The sequence below is a fragment of the Phacochoerus africanus genome, chromosome 1 (genome assembly GCF_016906955.1).
Source record: "Phacochoerus africanus isolate WHEZ1 chromosome 1, ROS_Pafr_v1, whole genome shotgun sequence".
NCBI lineage: Eukaryota > Metazoa > Chordata > Mammalia > Artiodactyla > Suidae > Phacochoerus > Phacochoerus africanus.
In genome coordinates this window covers 225,817,863-225,834,539 of record NC_062544.1, presented here as the reverse complement: position 1 = coordinate 225,834,539, position 16,677 = coordinate 225,817,863, and the positions used below count along the sequence as shown (strand labels likewise).

Below are 16,677 nucleotides of genomic sequence, written 5' to 3'. Positions count from 1 at the left end.
TCCAGAGGGGCAGTGGAAAAGGACATGCAAGTCTTGATAATGTCAGGTGCATTCACTTACACATTCCTCTCCTCTTCTCGAAAAGAATACTGGTAACAAATCACTGATTGATGATGAGAGCAATGGAATTAGAAGTTCCCCTGTGATACGTCCTATTCCAATATTGGGGGATACATTCGCCTGCTGAGGGGAAGAAAGAGAAATTGGCAATGGTTTCTTACATTTTCCAGCTTTCCAACTGTAGCAGAGTCCTATTATATGGAATTTCTATCAACAAGAATATAGGCATACTGATATAATACAGTGGAAATCTTCAGTTTCATTCAAAAGAAGACTATGTAGCAATCCATACCTATTCTAGTACAGAGAAGACAATAGCCTAGTAATAATAAATTATCCTATAATATGAGTTTTTTTCAGACAGTGGAGAGACTTGTTCTTTTTCATCTCTGTATCTCTGGTACCCAGACCCAGTATATGACTTAGCATGTAGTAGTTTTCACTAAATGATAGCTAAAAAGATTAAGAGCTTTTTCCTGCAATGGGTTCAAACAAATGCAGGATGTTTTTCTAAGCTTGATCTTTCTAGTTTTGTGAGCAGGCAATCATCACGATTATTGAACATCAATTAGTGTTTGGGTCACTGTTAATATAATAAGCCTTCACTTTCACCAACTGTGGTGTGGAAATCCTACCATTTTATGTTCATATTCTAGAGATATTATTTTATTTTTTATTTTTTGGTCTTTCTGTCTTTTTAGGGCTGTACCTGTGGCATATGGAGGTTCCCAGGCTAGGGGTCCAATTGGAGCTGCAGCTGCTGGCCTATGCCAGGCCACAGCAATGTGGGTTCCAAGCTGCATTTGCAACCTACACCACAGCTCATGGCAGCACTGGATCCTTAACCCACTGAGTGAGGACAGGGATCAAACCTGCATCTTCATGGATGCTAGCAGGGTTCGCTAACTGCTGAGACATGATGGGAACTCCATATTCTAGAGATTTTAAAGACGTGAGCTTAAAAGAGTGGTTTTCAAACTTCAGCGTGCATAACTAATCTGGGTAGCTTCCTAAATTGCAGATCCCCAGAATCTATCCTCAGAGCTTCTCATGGAAATTCTGGAATGGAATCCAGGCATCTTCATTTTGATGAGCACCCAGAGAAATTCTGATACAGATGGTCCTTGGACTACTTACTATGGATTGGGCTACAAAGGTAATGTGAAAAGAAATCTTTATGCTTCACCTTTTCAATATGGAGAAGACTGGCTTATTCAATGTGACTTAACCGTTAAAATTACCTGTGAAAATACCTGGCAGTTTGCTAAGACATCTGAAAATGAACCAAGGAGGACGCAAGGGCAAGAAACACTAAATTCAAGCCAGAGACGTTCTTTTTAAAACTTCGCAAAGATTGATAGTGTGCTTAAAATAAAAGGAGAAGAATGGCAGCAGAGCAGCAGTGTTTCATTTACAATTTAGGGAAGCGATGTTGATTCAAGAGGTTTATTTGATAAAATGTGTTTTAATGGCTGTTAGAAAAATGGATGCCTTCTAAATCTTTGATTTACTGTTAAACTATAGATGTATATTTATATGAAATAGTTTTCAAAATTCCCTCAAGTCCTTATTTTCCATAAGATCTTGGTCTCACCAACATAATTGCACTAAAGGTAGCTTCCCCCATCTTCCCTCAAGAAACTTCTCCCCTGGGATTGAAAGGAGATTACTATAGTCTATTCCTCCACACACATCCTACAGAAGGAGAGCTGCTGATTCTGCCCTGACCTCTAGGTCTCTGCAGCCTGTAAATATTTTCAGGGAGAGTTGTCGCAGCACTAAGTTCTCTAAAAATTCAGAGTCTGTCATTCTTTAACAACTTTAGCAGTGAATGATGGAGATTTTTTATTATTCTTATGAATGTTGTAAATTGTATAACTTGTCGTAGTTTGCTCTTTGGCTTGGCTGCATGAAAGTTTAAAGGCATATATATATAGCACTTCACAAAATGTAGTTTGTGTACCAACTTCACTCTTGACTCCATTTTATATACTTGCCCTTGTTTATTTTGTTTTTTGTTTACCTTTCTTATCTACTTTTATTCATGTATTTCACTGTGTTATTTGTTTCTTTTTCTCTGTCAGCCATTTTAATTTTTTCAGAACTAGGTGGCAGAAATAAATGAAAACAAAACAAAAAGTGTGTGTGTGTATTATATATATATCAAACTCACCTAAAATATAAAATAAAAGTTAACCTCCTGAAATAATGGAAATATTCTGTAGTCTTTGAGAAAAAAAAAGATTCCTATGATTATTTGCAGAAATGCAATTAAAAGAGGCATAAAATTAAAATACCACTATGAGAATATCCATATGAAATTGAACATAGGTATTTTTGGCACCAGATCATTAATTCTGACATCCTTCAGTTCTGAAAGCCAACTATAGCAGTGTTAAAATCTGTGTTTTCAATCTTTAGACTGACTGTGTTAAAAAGACAAAAAACAAAAAACAACCAAACTCTTAGGCTTAATCAGCTTAACAAAGTGTTTAATTCTAAAGACATTTTTCTTTCAAAAATTATGTTTACACGTAATAATACATATGTAGATATATTATTTACTTATATGTATTTTACATACATATAAATGCAAATCTTAGAATCTTCAACCAAACACTTCAGTTCTTTGTCTCCATTATTATTTTCCATTAATCAAATAATTTTCATTAAGCAACAAAGAGTGATAAGTCATCTCAACACTGAAAACTTATATTCAAGCTGGATTTGGTCTATTTTCTGCATTTCCTCCGATAATGATGCAGCTAGTCTCAGACTGACTCTAGCAATAACTCAGGTAAGTTAGAAGGACTCTAATTGGGCACTAGACATCTTAACAATGATACTCATCTTAATTTGTCCTGATGTAACCACTTTGAGCTGAACTATTATTATGTTTGGGACCCAAATACGATTTTTGTTCTTGTATTAATTTCTGGATCTCATATCTTTTCAGATACCAAAGAAATATAGTACCATGCTGGAATAACGCCTAGTTATGCTTGTTTTTTGTTTTTTTTGTTTTTGTACCGCCCCCCTGCATCATGGGCAACCAATAGCTGATTCATACTTCCATTACATCACAGCTGGATTATAGAAGTGCTCTTTACTCTGACCTCCACATGTCTGTTGCAACTCATTTGTAGATAGTCCAGAAGCTAGCAGCTGGATTTCATTTTTGTTTCAGCAGTCACCATTTTACAATGTTTCTCCAATTCATTGTGAGTTTCTATTGACAAGTCAATCCAAAACTCCAAAAAGCATTTAAATGCAGTGAGTTAAATCAGAGAGAAAATATTACCATTAACTTGCCATAGCTTCTTGTTACTTAACTACATTTTGCCATTTACTCCCCATACATCGAAAGGGTACACTGAAAACAATTCTCCTACAGAAGACTAATGAAATACTTAGCAAAACAAAAGCTTCCAAAACACTATTAGAAATAAAAGTGCTGTATTTTTTTAATCTTGCATAGAACTCTGGCTCAATTTTTGAGCCTTTCCAAGTCCTCATAATTCTGTGGTATATAATAAAGCAGGCAGATGGTTTAGGCTCTGAACATATGCTTTAAATGCCCTCTTTGCTATTTGAAAATAATGGATCAAATTGTGCCCTCAAATGGTCACAAGAAACTTTAAGGAGGCTGCCTCTTGAAATTTGAGGACAGAATGTTATCCAGTGGGAATTAAACCTTTAAAAATACATTTTCTAAACTTTCTGAACTCTCTTCTACATATTAAGAGAAACCATTTTTTAATAAAATAGGATATAGTAAGGAAAAATTGTAACCAGCATAATATTACATGGTTCAAGGAAAAGATTAGGAGGGAAAATATGTTTTATATATTTATATCTTGAAATTCTGATTACCTAAAACCTATGAGAGTCATCTGATTTAATTTTTCAGTGATTGCCAGACTTTCCATTTTTATTATTATTCCTATTATTATTACTATCATGTAGATGTTTTATTGTTAGAGCACTTTGCAATTATTAATTAGTTAATTTAGTTTAAATTATGTCTGTGCCTTTGTTTTAAATCCATGTTATTCCTAGTTATTACAATCCTAAAATACTATTTCACCAGCCAATTACTCGCATTTTAAAAACAGTTTGTTGTCGATGAAAGCACATTTTCCAGGTTTTCACAGAATATGAAATTCATCCTCAGTGAATATATGTGATTTGATAATGTTCTTCACATAACCTAGCTGTACTTAGGAGACTACCTCTGTTTCTTAATGTCAACATTTTGTATATAGAATGAGCCTTCATTTCCACACATATTTTTATGTATTTAAATTCAGTTTTGAAAAAAGTCTCTAACCTAGTCTCACTTATCTTACAATGTCCACAAAACTCAGTAGTCTGATCAACACTTCAGATAAAAAGACCGCACAATTGACAATAAGGACATTTTGCTTATTACAGAAGCCCAAAGTTTAAGTAACTATTCCAGAACCATAACGCCCCTTTAGAAATTCTGAACAAGAACTAGCTCGACGCTAATGTAAAACAGAGTTTACTTTAAAAAATAAATGCAAGAGTTGTACCCAAATGTGTTTGGGACACTGTTAAGACAGGTCAAAATTAACAATACTGAGCATAACTAAAGAGCTTTAAATCAAGTGATAGTCTTATACAAATAGCCACAAATATCTGAGTAAAGTTTATAAGTATTATTGGGGCAAAACATTAACATGCTCTTTTGCTGATAAAGATACAAAGTAACTCTGTGAAAACCTCCCTCCTCCTCATTTCTCTAACTTTCACAATAAATGCAGCTCTGAAACCAAATTCTCAGTCAACGCAGAAATGCGCCGAGCAGTATTCCAATAAACAACAAATTGATTAAAAAAAAAAAAAGACCCCACCAGATTAAAAATTTCCCCCATCTTTCCCTTGCTTCCCCTTGTTCTTTCACTTTCCATGCACACACAATCACACTTACCTGCACAAGTCTGAAACATCAGTCTATGTAATTTTTTTGAAATGTACTCTGTACCGATGCATTTTTCTGTGTTTCTTTCTAACCCTCGGGAATGTTAAGAATTTAGGAAGAGAGCCACAGCTTAAGAGAGCAATTATTTGCCAGTAAATACTCAATTTGCTTGTCCTGTGATTTTTCTTCTAACTTGCATATTCAATAATCCGTCCCTGACTGCGTCACGAGCACAAAAAGTCTTTTCTCCAAAGGAGAACACTTTCGCCAATCAACCTTCAGCCATGCCAGGGCACAGCTCGTCAGGGTGATTTGTTAGCTTTAATTAATAATTCCTCACGCTGGCCATTTTAACAAATAACACAGTGAGACTGGGACTCTAGATGGCTATGATTCAGGCCGATAAAACTACAGTGGAAAAGAGGTGGGGAGGGGTGTGGGGGAAATTCAGACGCCGTTTATAAACACCTCTAATCATACTCTTTCAGTTTACAATATAGAGGACATCTCAGCGGAATTACCACGTTATGTCCACCAATTTGTATTCAGATGGGAGCCATATGTTCCTCCACTTTATCTGCTAAGGCCTCCTTGGTGCCAACACAGTCATTGGGCAGACAACATTTACAAAAGAGGTCTCTAGCCTCCAGATTGCAAAAGTTTACTGCAGGGTGAAGTTGAGAAATCAGACATGTACGGCACTTCTCAGTGAGCCTGTGCAGCAGTCCAGAAACACAAAGGTAAGAATTGTGAGTATCAGATTTACTCTTAACCTGCTGTCTGATACTGGGCATTTCACTTAATCTTTTCTTAAAAATCTCATACCTCATCCTCAAAACAGTTAACAATAACGGCTGATTGGTTCATGCATTCCACAAACATTTATTAAATCCCAACTATACGCCAAGCACTGTATTAAATGCTGAGAACATTTTTTTTAAAGTAAGACTTTTCCAGATAACTGACAGAATCCATGTTATTTATTATATAACAAACAGATAATGTGCTTGAACAAACCCACCAAACAGGCAGCATGTGAATAAAACTAAGGATTCATAACACTGTCTGTATGGTTCAGTCAAGTAATCAGTACTTGAGTCCATGTGCCAAAGCGATGCTGCAAGTAAAAGCAAAGAATAAGAACAAGTAAAAAAGATGTTTTATTTCAAAGATTAGAAAACTTCCCTCAAAGTGACTAGAACACTCAGAAACATAGCAATCTGTTCTTTGAGGGACATGCAAAGATATGGGATATTTTATTCATGCCCTGATGTGCGTGCGTGTGTGTGTGTGTGTGTGTGTGTGTGTGTGACTGCAAGTTCATTAATTTATTGGATATATATTTATTGAGCACCTATTCCATCCTAACTGAATAATACTGGGTATCAAGAGATAAATAAAGCACAGTCCTTGTCTTTAAGAAGCGCACAATTTAGCCACCAGCCTCGAAAAAAGAAAAATCCAAGCAGAAAACTATAATACAATACAGTGAGAGCAATGTCATAAATACTCATAAAAGTATGAGGCAGGGCTTCTAGAAGTTATGTATGGACTGTTTCTAAAGGTAAAGTGGGAATATCACCAGTAGGAGAAAATTCTAGAGAGAGAAAAACCTTTGCGAACTTTCTAAAGTTTTTATTAGAATTAGATTGCTAGTTACAAACTATGGTATTCAAAGCAGGATAATTCAGATACATAATGATAAACATTTCAGGATTTTAAAGGGAATTTCTTAAGAAAAAAGGATCCTAAACTACAATATCTTGACATTATCAGAAAAGTAAGCAGTATCTCCAGAAGTGGTACAACAGTGACAATATATGTTATTCTTACTTTCAGTATGTTTCAGTTGTCTTGGGCAAATAGGAAGCATGACACACACACAGACTTTTTTTTACCAGCCCATTTATCTTCTTTCACTATGTACATACTTGTATAGCTTCTATTTTCATTGAACCATAAGATAAATCATATCTGCATGACCATTAAAGGAAGTGGAAAATCTATATCAACTTAGTGGTTACATGTATTATTCTAGCCAGAGTACAGGCTTTTCATTACTAAGGGTGAAAATGTTGAGGAAAAGAAATAATACCTCAATTCCAAAAAAAAAAGTCTTTTTCAGAGTGAGTAAATGTTCCTAAAAATTGCATAGAGTTCTTAATGACATTAAATGTTTTTTACGTTAAACTCAATAATGAGGCAGTCACCAGACTACTACATTTACCATAAATCATTAACAACTAGCCAGAACTGATACAATTATTAATTTATTCAACACATATACATTGAGGTCCTGATATGTACCAAGTGCTTCCCAGGTACTGTTTGATTTTTTATTTTTGTAATGTTTATATTTAGTAAGTTTACCATTTATTGAGTGCTTACTATATGCTAGTAACTGATCTGAGAACATTACATATATTATCTCATTTAATCCCCACAATATTATGAAGTAGCTACTATTAACATCTCCATTTAATAGATTATGAAACTCATGAGTGGTGAATCTAGATATCCGCCATATGGATTCATTCTAAATAATGAGACCAGTGCCATTAGCACCCATAGAAAATCACTTCTGTTACTTTATAGTTCCCTAGTCACACATAATGTTTATGTTATTGTTTATTTATTTATTTTTAAGGCCGCATCCAGGGCATATGGAAGTTCCCAGGCTAGGGGTCATATCAGAGCTATAGCTACTGGCCTACACCACAGCTGACAGCAACACCAGATCCTTAATCTACTGAGTGAGGACAAGAATTGAACCTGCCTCCTCATGGATACTAGTCAGATTTCTTTCTGCTGAGCCATGACAGGAACTCCTCTATGTTACTTTTAATCTAGCAAAATTAAGGTAACTTTGAGGTTGAGAATTAGGCTAACTCCTATATCTAATGAGAGGCATATCTCACAAAATAACACTGGAAAATAGCATTTATAGTGTCAGCAGGCTAATAAGCTGTACTGGGAGGCAAAGAGGCAACTAGCTTGAGTTGGGCATGTTTTAGATGATAAAAACTAGCACCACTGAACCATATGTTATGGCAGCCTCCTTCTCCCTTATTAAAACTGCATAAACTCTTAGAAGGTAATTCAGAATCTTCTACACCTTTAGAAGCAGAATGAGATAGTGATTTAAAAATTGAGAGGAGTTCTCTGGTGGCATAGCAGGCTAAGGATGTGGCATTATCACTGCAGTGACTTGGGTCACTGGTGTGGTGAGGGTTCAGTCCCTTACCAGGGAACTTCCGAAGGCTGCAGGTCAAGCCCAAAAAAAAAAAAAAAAAAAAAAAAAAGAGAGGAAGACTTTGAGTCAGAATGGCTGAAGGCTGAGGTTTGAATATTAGCTTGGCCACCTATCAGGTGTATGCCCTCCATCAAATTAATTAGATTCTTTGAGGCTCAATTCTGTTATCTTTCACAACAGTTTTGTGTGTGTGTGAAAATTAAAGGAGATAATGTACATAGCATAGAAATTAGCACAGAATGGCATTTGAAACTTCCAGAGTTAAAGCTTATCACTTACAACTAAAATTTACTGTTTCTGAACCAAAAGACATATATTATCTGAATCTGCCTTAGACGACAAGTGTAAATAAGTCCCAGCTAGAGCAAATTGGACTTGGTAGTCTGGTAGAATTTCCTTTGAGAATGTTAATAATATAGCCGAAATAGTTGCGTTTAAGAAAACAGAGCTGACCCACAAAATAGAGAGAGATTACACAAGAATTTACTAGTTAACAATAGAAAAAAAATCTTAATTTTCTAAGTGATTCCTACATTACATTTTATTTAGTGGAGATAGAAAAGCTTATTTGGGACTCACTGGTGAAGCCAGCATTCAGTACAGTCATAGGTTCTCCTCAAATAACCCAATCCTGCTAACTTTACTACCACCAGCTACCAGCATTCTCCAACTCCAGGCCCTCTCCACATACTTTCTTCTCACTTGACCTTGATTTAGTCCAACCATCTCCAGTTCTTGACCTAAAGTACAGAGCAAATATTAGTGGAACACACGTTTACGGATGGTGATAAAGCTGGTTGTAGGTGAAATGGGGTATTTTTTCATGGAAGGGTCACTGGAGGTGATTCTCAAAGGCTCTTCTCATTTACCTGAATGTGTATGTCATTCTTCTTTGATGATTCCTTTGGGATTGGGACTGCCTGGTCACTCCATTACTGGTTCTTTTTTTTTTTTTTTTTTAATTTTTCTTGTCTTTTTGCCTTTTCTAGGGCCGCACCCGCGGCATGTGGAGGTTCCCAGGCTAGGGGTCTAAGCAGGGCTGTTGCCGCTGGCCTACAGCAGAGCCACAGCAACTCGAGATTCCAGCCGCATCTGCAGCCTACGCCACAGCTCACGTAGCAAGGCCAGGGATTGAACCTGCAACCTCATGGTTACTTGTCGGATTCGTTAACCACTGTGCCACGATGGGAACTCCAGCATTACTGGTTCTTATTCTATGGCCTCTGGCTGTGATCAACAGATGCAGAAATCAGGAGATCAACTGATGGGCATAGGGACTGTCTGACCCATACTGACACATACTACTCTGAGTGGGATCTTCTGGGCAGCCAGAGTTTTCTAGGATCCGCTTATTTCTCAGTAGTAAATCCTAATAGGTAAAAAGTAAAAGTATGGAAGACTATTTCATATACTCTTTCCCTGGGATACCTAGATTGGTAACAATAACTTAGTAAAATTTTGGCCAGGTTGGGACCCTCCTTCTTTATTGACTACATGATTCTCTAGCCTTACATAGGGAAGTTTAATCTTCTGGTTAAAAATGATGACAAGAAGATATTATTACAGAAACATTTCAAAGTTGATGCTATTTTTATAACATTTTCTCAAATAAAATTCCGTATACTTTACAGCTTCCAAACATACATTTTTACCTAAATATATGAATACTTAGTATCTACATGCTTTACTAAGTCATAATTAGATATGAAGATGGGGAAAGGTGATTTAATTCCAGTTTCAGATGCAGAATGCTGTCTAAATACGAATTTTTGAAATGTTCATAATTTAAGTGGTAGTCAATATATTTGGCATTACTAGGTTGAGATTAAAAATCTTAAATTTCTCAAAATATCCTTGTCCCTTGAGGCATTGCTTTCTCAGTGAAAGTCTCCAACTTCATAAATGTGGAAATTTGGATTCTCTGAAGGAGAAAAATACTTCTTGTCAGAAAACTAGTCATGGCTAGTTCACGGAGTGAAGGAGTCCAAGATCTTATTAATTTTCCTGTGACCGTGCTATCTGATTTGCTACAAGTCATTTAAAATCTCTATATGTCTCAGTTTTGTCTCCCTATCTATGATACCTAAATAATATTATCAAGATAACGTGGAGACTGTATTTTCATCTTCTCATAGGGCATATGCTAAAGTCCTAAATCTCAAAGTATCCAAATGATACTACCTGTATCAAATGGGTAGAATGGCATCAACATCCTATATAATCTTAAATAACACATTTAGCACCACAGCTTTTCACTTTTTCAGCTATAAAATGGGTATAGACATGTTTAAATTTTTGATTAAAAGTATATATTAGAATAGAGAGACTATTGCATAAGCTATTAACTTTTCAACAAAAATTTCATACACTCCTGGAAGTTCCCCTTGTGGCTCAGTGGTAATGAGCCCAACTAGTATCCATGAGGATGCAGGTTTGATCCCTGGCCTCACTCAGTGGGTTAAGGATCTGGCGTTGCCGCCGTGAGCTGTGGTGTAGGTCACAGACATGGCTTGGATCCCAAGTTGTGGCTGTGGTGTACGCTGGCAGCTACAGCTCTGAATCGACCCCTACCCTGGGAACTTCCATTCATTGAGGGTTTGGCCCTAAAAAGCAAAATAAAAAATTCGTATGCTTAAAAAATATGACCAATATAATCAAGCCACCAAAGCTGATTTTCAAATATATTAGAGGAATTGATTTTAAAATATCAAGGCGTAAGATGAAGTTAATGTTATTAAGGATATTCAGATATTCATGAAGAAAAACTGTTTCTAAAATGGGAAGCAATACTACCTTTTATTTGTGTGACTGGCTACATTTTATGGTGGACCGAAGACCCTAGTAATGACAAAGCTGAAACAGGGAAAGTGATTTTCAGCAGACTTTTGAACGGTATATAAAATAAGATGTATTCACTAATGGGTTGGCAGAAATGTTATACATGAGCTTTTAGAATCAAAACTGCTTAAGCAGCTTTTCATATTTGGCAAAGCTATGTTCTTGAAGTGTCCCCTCACAGCCTCCTCCACGTTATTTTTTTGTCCTATAGTGCCAGGTGGGAGGAACAATAAAAGGGAGGGGCAAAACAAACAGGGACAGCCACTATGGCAGGAGCCACTCCAAAGATCAAAGAGCCAATTTGGCTGTGGCTGCCAAAATTGGAACCACAGTGGGTGGCTCATCAGCATGGTGCCCTGAAAACCACATAGGCCACTCCTGGTTGGTAAGCACCTGGGGATACAGGCCCCACATCCTGCTCAGGAGAACTACCTGCTAAGAACTGAATGTGTACCTTTCCTTACCCAATCCCAGAATTTGATTTTAACACAATTCTGCATTACTATTATGTTTTTGAATGATCTCCATGTGATAGACACTATACAAAAGCACAATCCTATTTTACTCAGATTTCATACCTTATAAGATTCTAAGGAGAACTCTGATTTCCTTATGCTAATGGGTAAAATCTTGGGTAACTAGTAGAAAAGATAATTCAATTTATAATATTTTAATCAGATATATCCCTTTATTTTATATATCTGTCATCAGAAAATAATACATTAATACCTCTATTACCCAGCCTTCTATATTCATTTATAAGTCTATCTTGATTTCACATGGTTAAGAACCCAAAAAAGAGAAAACAGAGCCCTTAAGAAACTTCAAAAAATAAGATTCTGTAAAGCACACATAGTTGCCCAAACTTATCTTTATTCATCAAGGAGATTTTAACTTGGAGCCAATATATTATTCCTTAATACACAGAAGCATCAGTTATATGGGCCCTCTATTCATGTTAGATGGAAAGATGGGATACTTCCAGAAGAAAGCACAATGGTAACTAGAAAACAACAACTCTGTGTCTCAGAATGAAGAGGAAACAGAGCAGGCAGGGGAGGGATGAAGTAGCCAAGGCTGAGAACTATGTACAGCTTACAGACATGTCTAAAATTGAGTCCCACAGAAATCAATGTGTTAGAGCTCTACACAAAAAAATATTTATAATTGTTATGGGTTGAACTATGTCCTCTCAAAATTTGTATGTTGAAGTTCTAACTCCTAACACCTTAGAAATGTGACCCTATTTGGAAATAGGGTCATTGAGGATATGATTAGTTAAGATGAGGTCATACTGGAGTAGAATGGACCCCTAATCCAATATGGTTGGTGTCCTTATAAAAAGGAGGATTTTGGATACAGGAATGCACATAGGGAGAAAACCATTTGAAGACAATGGCAGAGATTAGAGAGATACTTCTGCTAGCCAAAGAACACCAAAGATTGCTAGCAAACCAATCAGAAGTCAGGCAAGAGGCATGGAATACATTTCTTCTCACAACCCTCCGGAAAAAAAAAAAACAAAAAACAAAAAACAAACCTGCTGATACTTTGATCTTGCTCTTCTACCTACCAGAACTCTAACACAATACATTTCTGTTATTTAGGGCATCAAGTTTATGGTACTATGTTATAGCAGCCCTAGGAAACTAATGCAATAATGATGATCACAGAATCATTATGCAAAGATTAAAGCATATTCACAACACTTTAAGAAGTCTGAAAAATGTAAGATTCACTTCAGAAAAAGTGTCATTGATATGCTTTAAATAAATAAACCATTCAATGTCTGAGTGACATCTGGATGACCAATATATGTGAAACATACAATTTTTGATTTTTGCTAAGGCAAGAAGATGTTGCCACCTTTACCACAAAGTGATATGAACTCTACAGAAGACATAAAAGAATCCTCAACTTCTAAGAACAGCATTTTGACTAGCAAGGAAGATAAATATGAATTTATTTTTATTTATTTGTTTAAAGTACATACATAGCCTAATGAGGTTGGAATGATTAGCAAGAGAAATTACTGGTAGAGAAGAGGCTGCCTGCTTAGAAGAGAACCATTAAGAAATGGGATTTGGAGTTCCCGCTTTGGCGCAGCGGAAACGAATCCTGCTAGGAACCATGAGGTTGCCGGTTCAATCCCTGGCCTAGCTCAGTGGGTTAAGGATCTGGCGTTGCCGTGAGCTGTGGAGTAGGTCACAGATGAGGCTCCGATCTGGCATTGCTGTGGCTCTGGTGTAGGCCAGGGGCTACAGCTCGGATTAGACCGTTAGCCTGGGAACCTCCATATGCTGCAGGTGTGTCTAAAAAGACACACACACACACACACACACACACACAAAAGACAAAAAAAAAAAAAAAAAGGGAAACTAGGAGATGTTTGTCCAGGTGAGAAGTTACAGACAATTCTTTTTTTTTTTTTTTTTGGTCTTTTTGCTATTTCTTTGGGCCGCTCCCGCGGCATATGGAGGTTCCCAGGCTAGGGGTCGAATTGGAGCTGCAGCCACTGGCCTACGCCAGAGCCACAGCAACGCGGGATCCGAGCCGCGTCTGCAACCTACACCACAGCTCACGGCAACGCCGGATCCTTAACCCACTGAGCAAGGCCAGGGATCGAACCCGCAACCTCATGGTTCCTAGTAGGATTCGTTAACCACTGCGCCACGACGGGAACTCCATTACAGACAATTCTAAGCATTATGAATACAGCGGGGAACTAAGAAGATTGATGCAAAGCAAGAGTAAGAAGGAAGGGGTAAAACAGCAGTGGAGAAAAAAAAATGAGAAAAGGTAGCCAGTATTGAGAGCAAAACAATCTGAACTGGGCACAGAAAAAAATAAAAACTCCTGCAGATGGTAAGAAAAACAAGAGAAGGTAGCATTCCCGTGTTCTGAACAAAAAGCGAGTTAAAAACATCTAGTGCAAGAATTAAGCTCTTTTTAAAACTTGAGCTCTGAATACTTTTGTGTGAAAAAGAAAGACTGTACCTTGATTTTTCTTTAAAAAGATTCAACAGTGGAATGGAAACTTTTTTTTTTTTTTCTTTAAATGTAAGCTAAGCAGTAATGGCAGGTAGGTCAAGGAAGAAGTACTTCATAGAACAGGAAGCCATAACTTTATACAATGTGTTCTTAGAAGTTACAAAAAAAGTATAAAATAGTCCTACAAAGTTTGTTTGTTTTGTTAAGTAGCTTTAAAATACTACCTCTCCTAATTGTTCTTAACATTTTATTCAGCCAATTATCAACTGAATCTAGAGAAAGAAAAATCAACTTGACTTTCTGACAGCCAAGTCAATCCAACTGGAAAATTCAAATCCTACAAGAATAGGGCATAGGGAAAACTCTGGATAGCAATATTTTCAACTGCCAACAGAAATCCGCAATAATAGAATCACCTTATTCTTCCTTTCCCCAACTCATTTTCTCCAAAGCAATTAATGATGGTACAATGATATTCCTGTTGAAATGAAAAAGTGAAGAGAGCCATACATTCTTTATGCTAACAGGAAGTTCTTGCTCAAGATGGTCAAAACTGTAATCTTTTTCTGTTTTTCACTGTTTTTCACACAAGTTAGAGATGGCCTTGTCCATGTCTCTAAAATAAATGATACCACTAAATAGAATTATAGCTTAATTTCACCTATTTTCTATGTTAATTCATAAATCAATTTATTTATTTTACCTATTCATTTAGGTAAATTTTAGCTTAGATGATGTTCAAGTAGGGAGCCAAAATGTTGAAAAGGAAAATGAAGGATATTTTTTACACGTATTGCCTTTTCTTTCTGCTGATTTCTAAAATGTTTGTATTTATTTAAAATATAACTTTTTCATAGTATTCATAATCTTTAAATGCCTTAAGTTATTTTTATCTCATCTGATTTGGCCATCAGTTCTGGAAAGTAAATGGGAGAGATACTATCTTTATTCTACAACTGAGCAAACTGAGGCTGTATGTGATTAAATGACATGCTTAATATCATATCTAACATGTGGCAAAGCAAAGATGAGAACTTGGGAATTTTGATAACTTACCCAGTAATTTTTCTGCTATCCTACGCTATGCTCAAAAAAATGTTCGTTACACCTAACTTATTTAGACACTTACATTGTCTTACTTTGGAAATGAAGACTATACTACTTACCCTTACCTGAGTCCATACACATGTTATTTGTTTCTTGCACTGGGATTTTGTGGATGGCATACAGTGAAATAGAAAGTATTTAGCTATTTTTATAGATGTATGTAGTTATATTTCAATGTATGCTGCACATGTTACAGATACTTTCTATAAATAGGCACAGGTATATATGTGTGTCTTCATACATATAAGTTATTGTGTTTATTTATCCTATTAGAAAACAATATTGTCACATTAAGTTTGTACTCTACTATTAATCTTGCATTTAGTAGTGGCACATGTTGACAAATAATTTATACATCAAATCAACATAAATACATGAATAGCATAATAGAACATATTTTGAGAACAAATATCAATATACATATATCTACCTTCAACTACCCTTCCTATTAGTTGATAAGTGATTACTTAAATTTGATTTATTAAATTAGGAGTAAATTTGACTTTAAGAATATATTAGTATATTTTCAATTGTCTGTTATAATTAGAGTCCAAAATTTAGTTATTGCTAAAGTTTTACAGTTTTGTTTTTTAGTCAAAAGAGTTGTACAATTTGATTGTCCTTATATATTCCTGTTTTCCCTTGGAAAATTAGTCCTTTAGCTGGAAAATTCTCCTTTCTATTTTTTAAAATTTTATTCTGAGTTATATAGTTAAAATTAAAAAATAACACGATAGATTGCTAGGATGAGCTAATTTCTTTCCTGAAGAAAGGTCATAGCGAATTACAATCTAGTGGATTTACCTGTATTTATCTCTTAATGTCCACCTTGAGAAAAATTGTGAAATGTAGGTTAAATTTTTTCCTGGTTCCTAACCTTATCTCCTTTTGACCTTGTTTGCTTTTGACCTTTTTAGCCTTTCCATCAACCTTATCAAAAGACTTGTTTTTGGTTCCTTTCCCCTGAGATGCTAGAACCTTCCACTTTAATTTCAGCTGTAAACTGAGGTCCTTATTCAACTTGGATTCCTACTACTGCATCTTTACCCCACCTAGCCAGTGCTTGAATCAGAATGCTGCCATATGTCTGACCAATTTCACTATGCCTTATGTCATGCCTTCACTTACCAGATGATATTTTCTTAGATAACAAGGAGACATGAGATTTTCCTATTTCCTGGCAAGTTATAACTGAATTTTTCTCAGCCCTCCATGTAAATCATCTCTACTAATAGTTTAGTAATCCCATTTATGGTTTATTCAACCTTGACTTACTTCTCTTTCCTGGTTGGAATATCACCATGGTTCTAGCATGCGTTGGGGAGAATAAAAGAATAGCAATGAATCAAATCTGTTACCATAGCCTAAAGACCTCCAGTTTAGCTCACACTCTGATGGTCAATGAGGTTTTTCCTGTGCCCTAATTGTCTATTTATCAAGTGAGAAAAAAACACAAAAAACAAAAAAACTACTCCTTAAAAAG

General features: G+C 35.9%; 1 protein-coding gene across 8 annotated transcripts in view; it reads right to left on the bottom strand.

Annotated features, from left to right (window-relative positions):
* The window catches only part of ZBTB20 (zinc finger and BTB domain containing 20), a 799,736-nt gene that overhangs the window by 402,623 nt on the left and 380,436 nt on the right, over nt 1-16,677 (bottom strand). Inside the window, exon 4 of one of the 8 annotated variants that reach the window (XM_047791849.1) lies at nt 61-183. The exons of 6 other annotated variants lie outside the window; for them this stretch is intronic. The gene's annotated coding sequence lies outside the window, so the exon portion shown is untranslated. Of the gene's footprint in view, nt 1-60; nt 184-5,014; nt 6,166-16,677 lie in introns of those variants that run through there. One more of the 8 variants, XM_047791824.1, reaches the window with a different exon arrangement.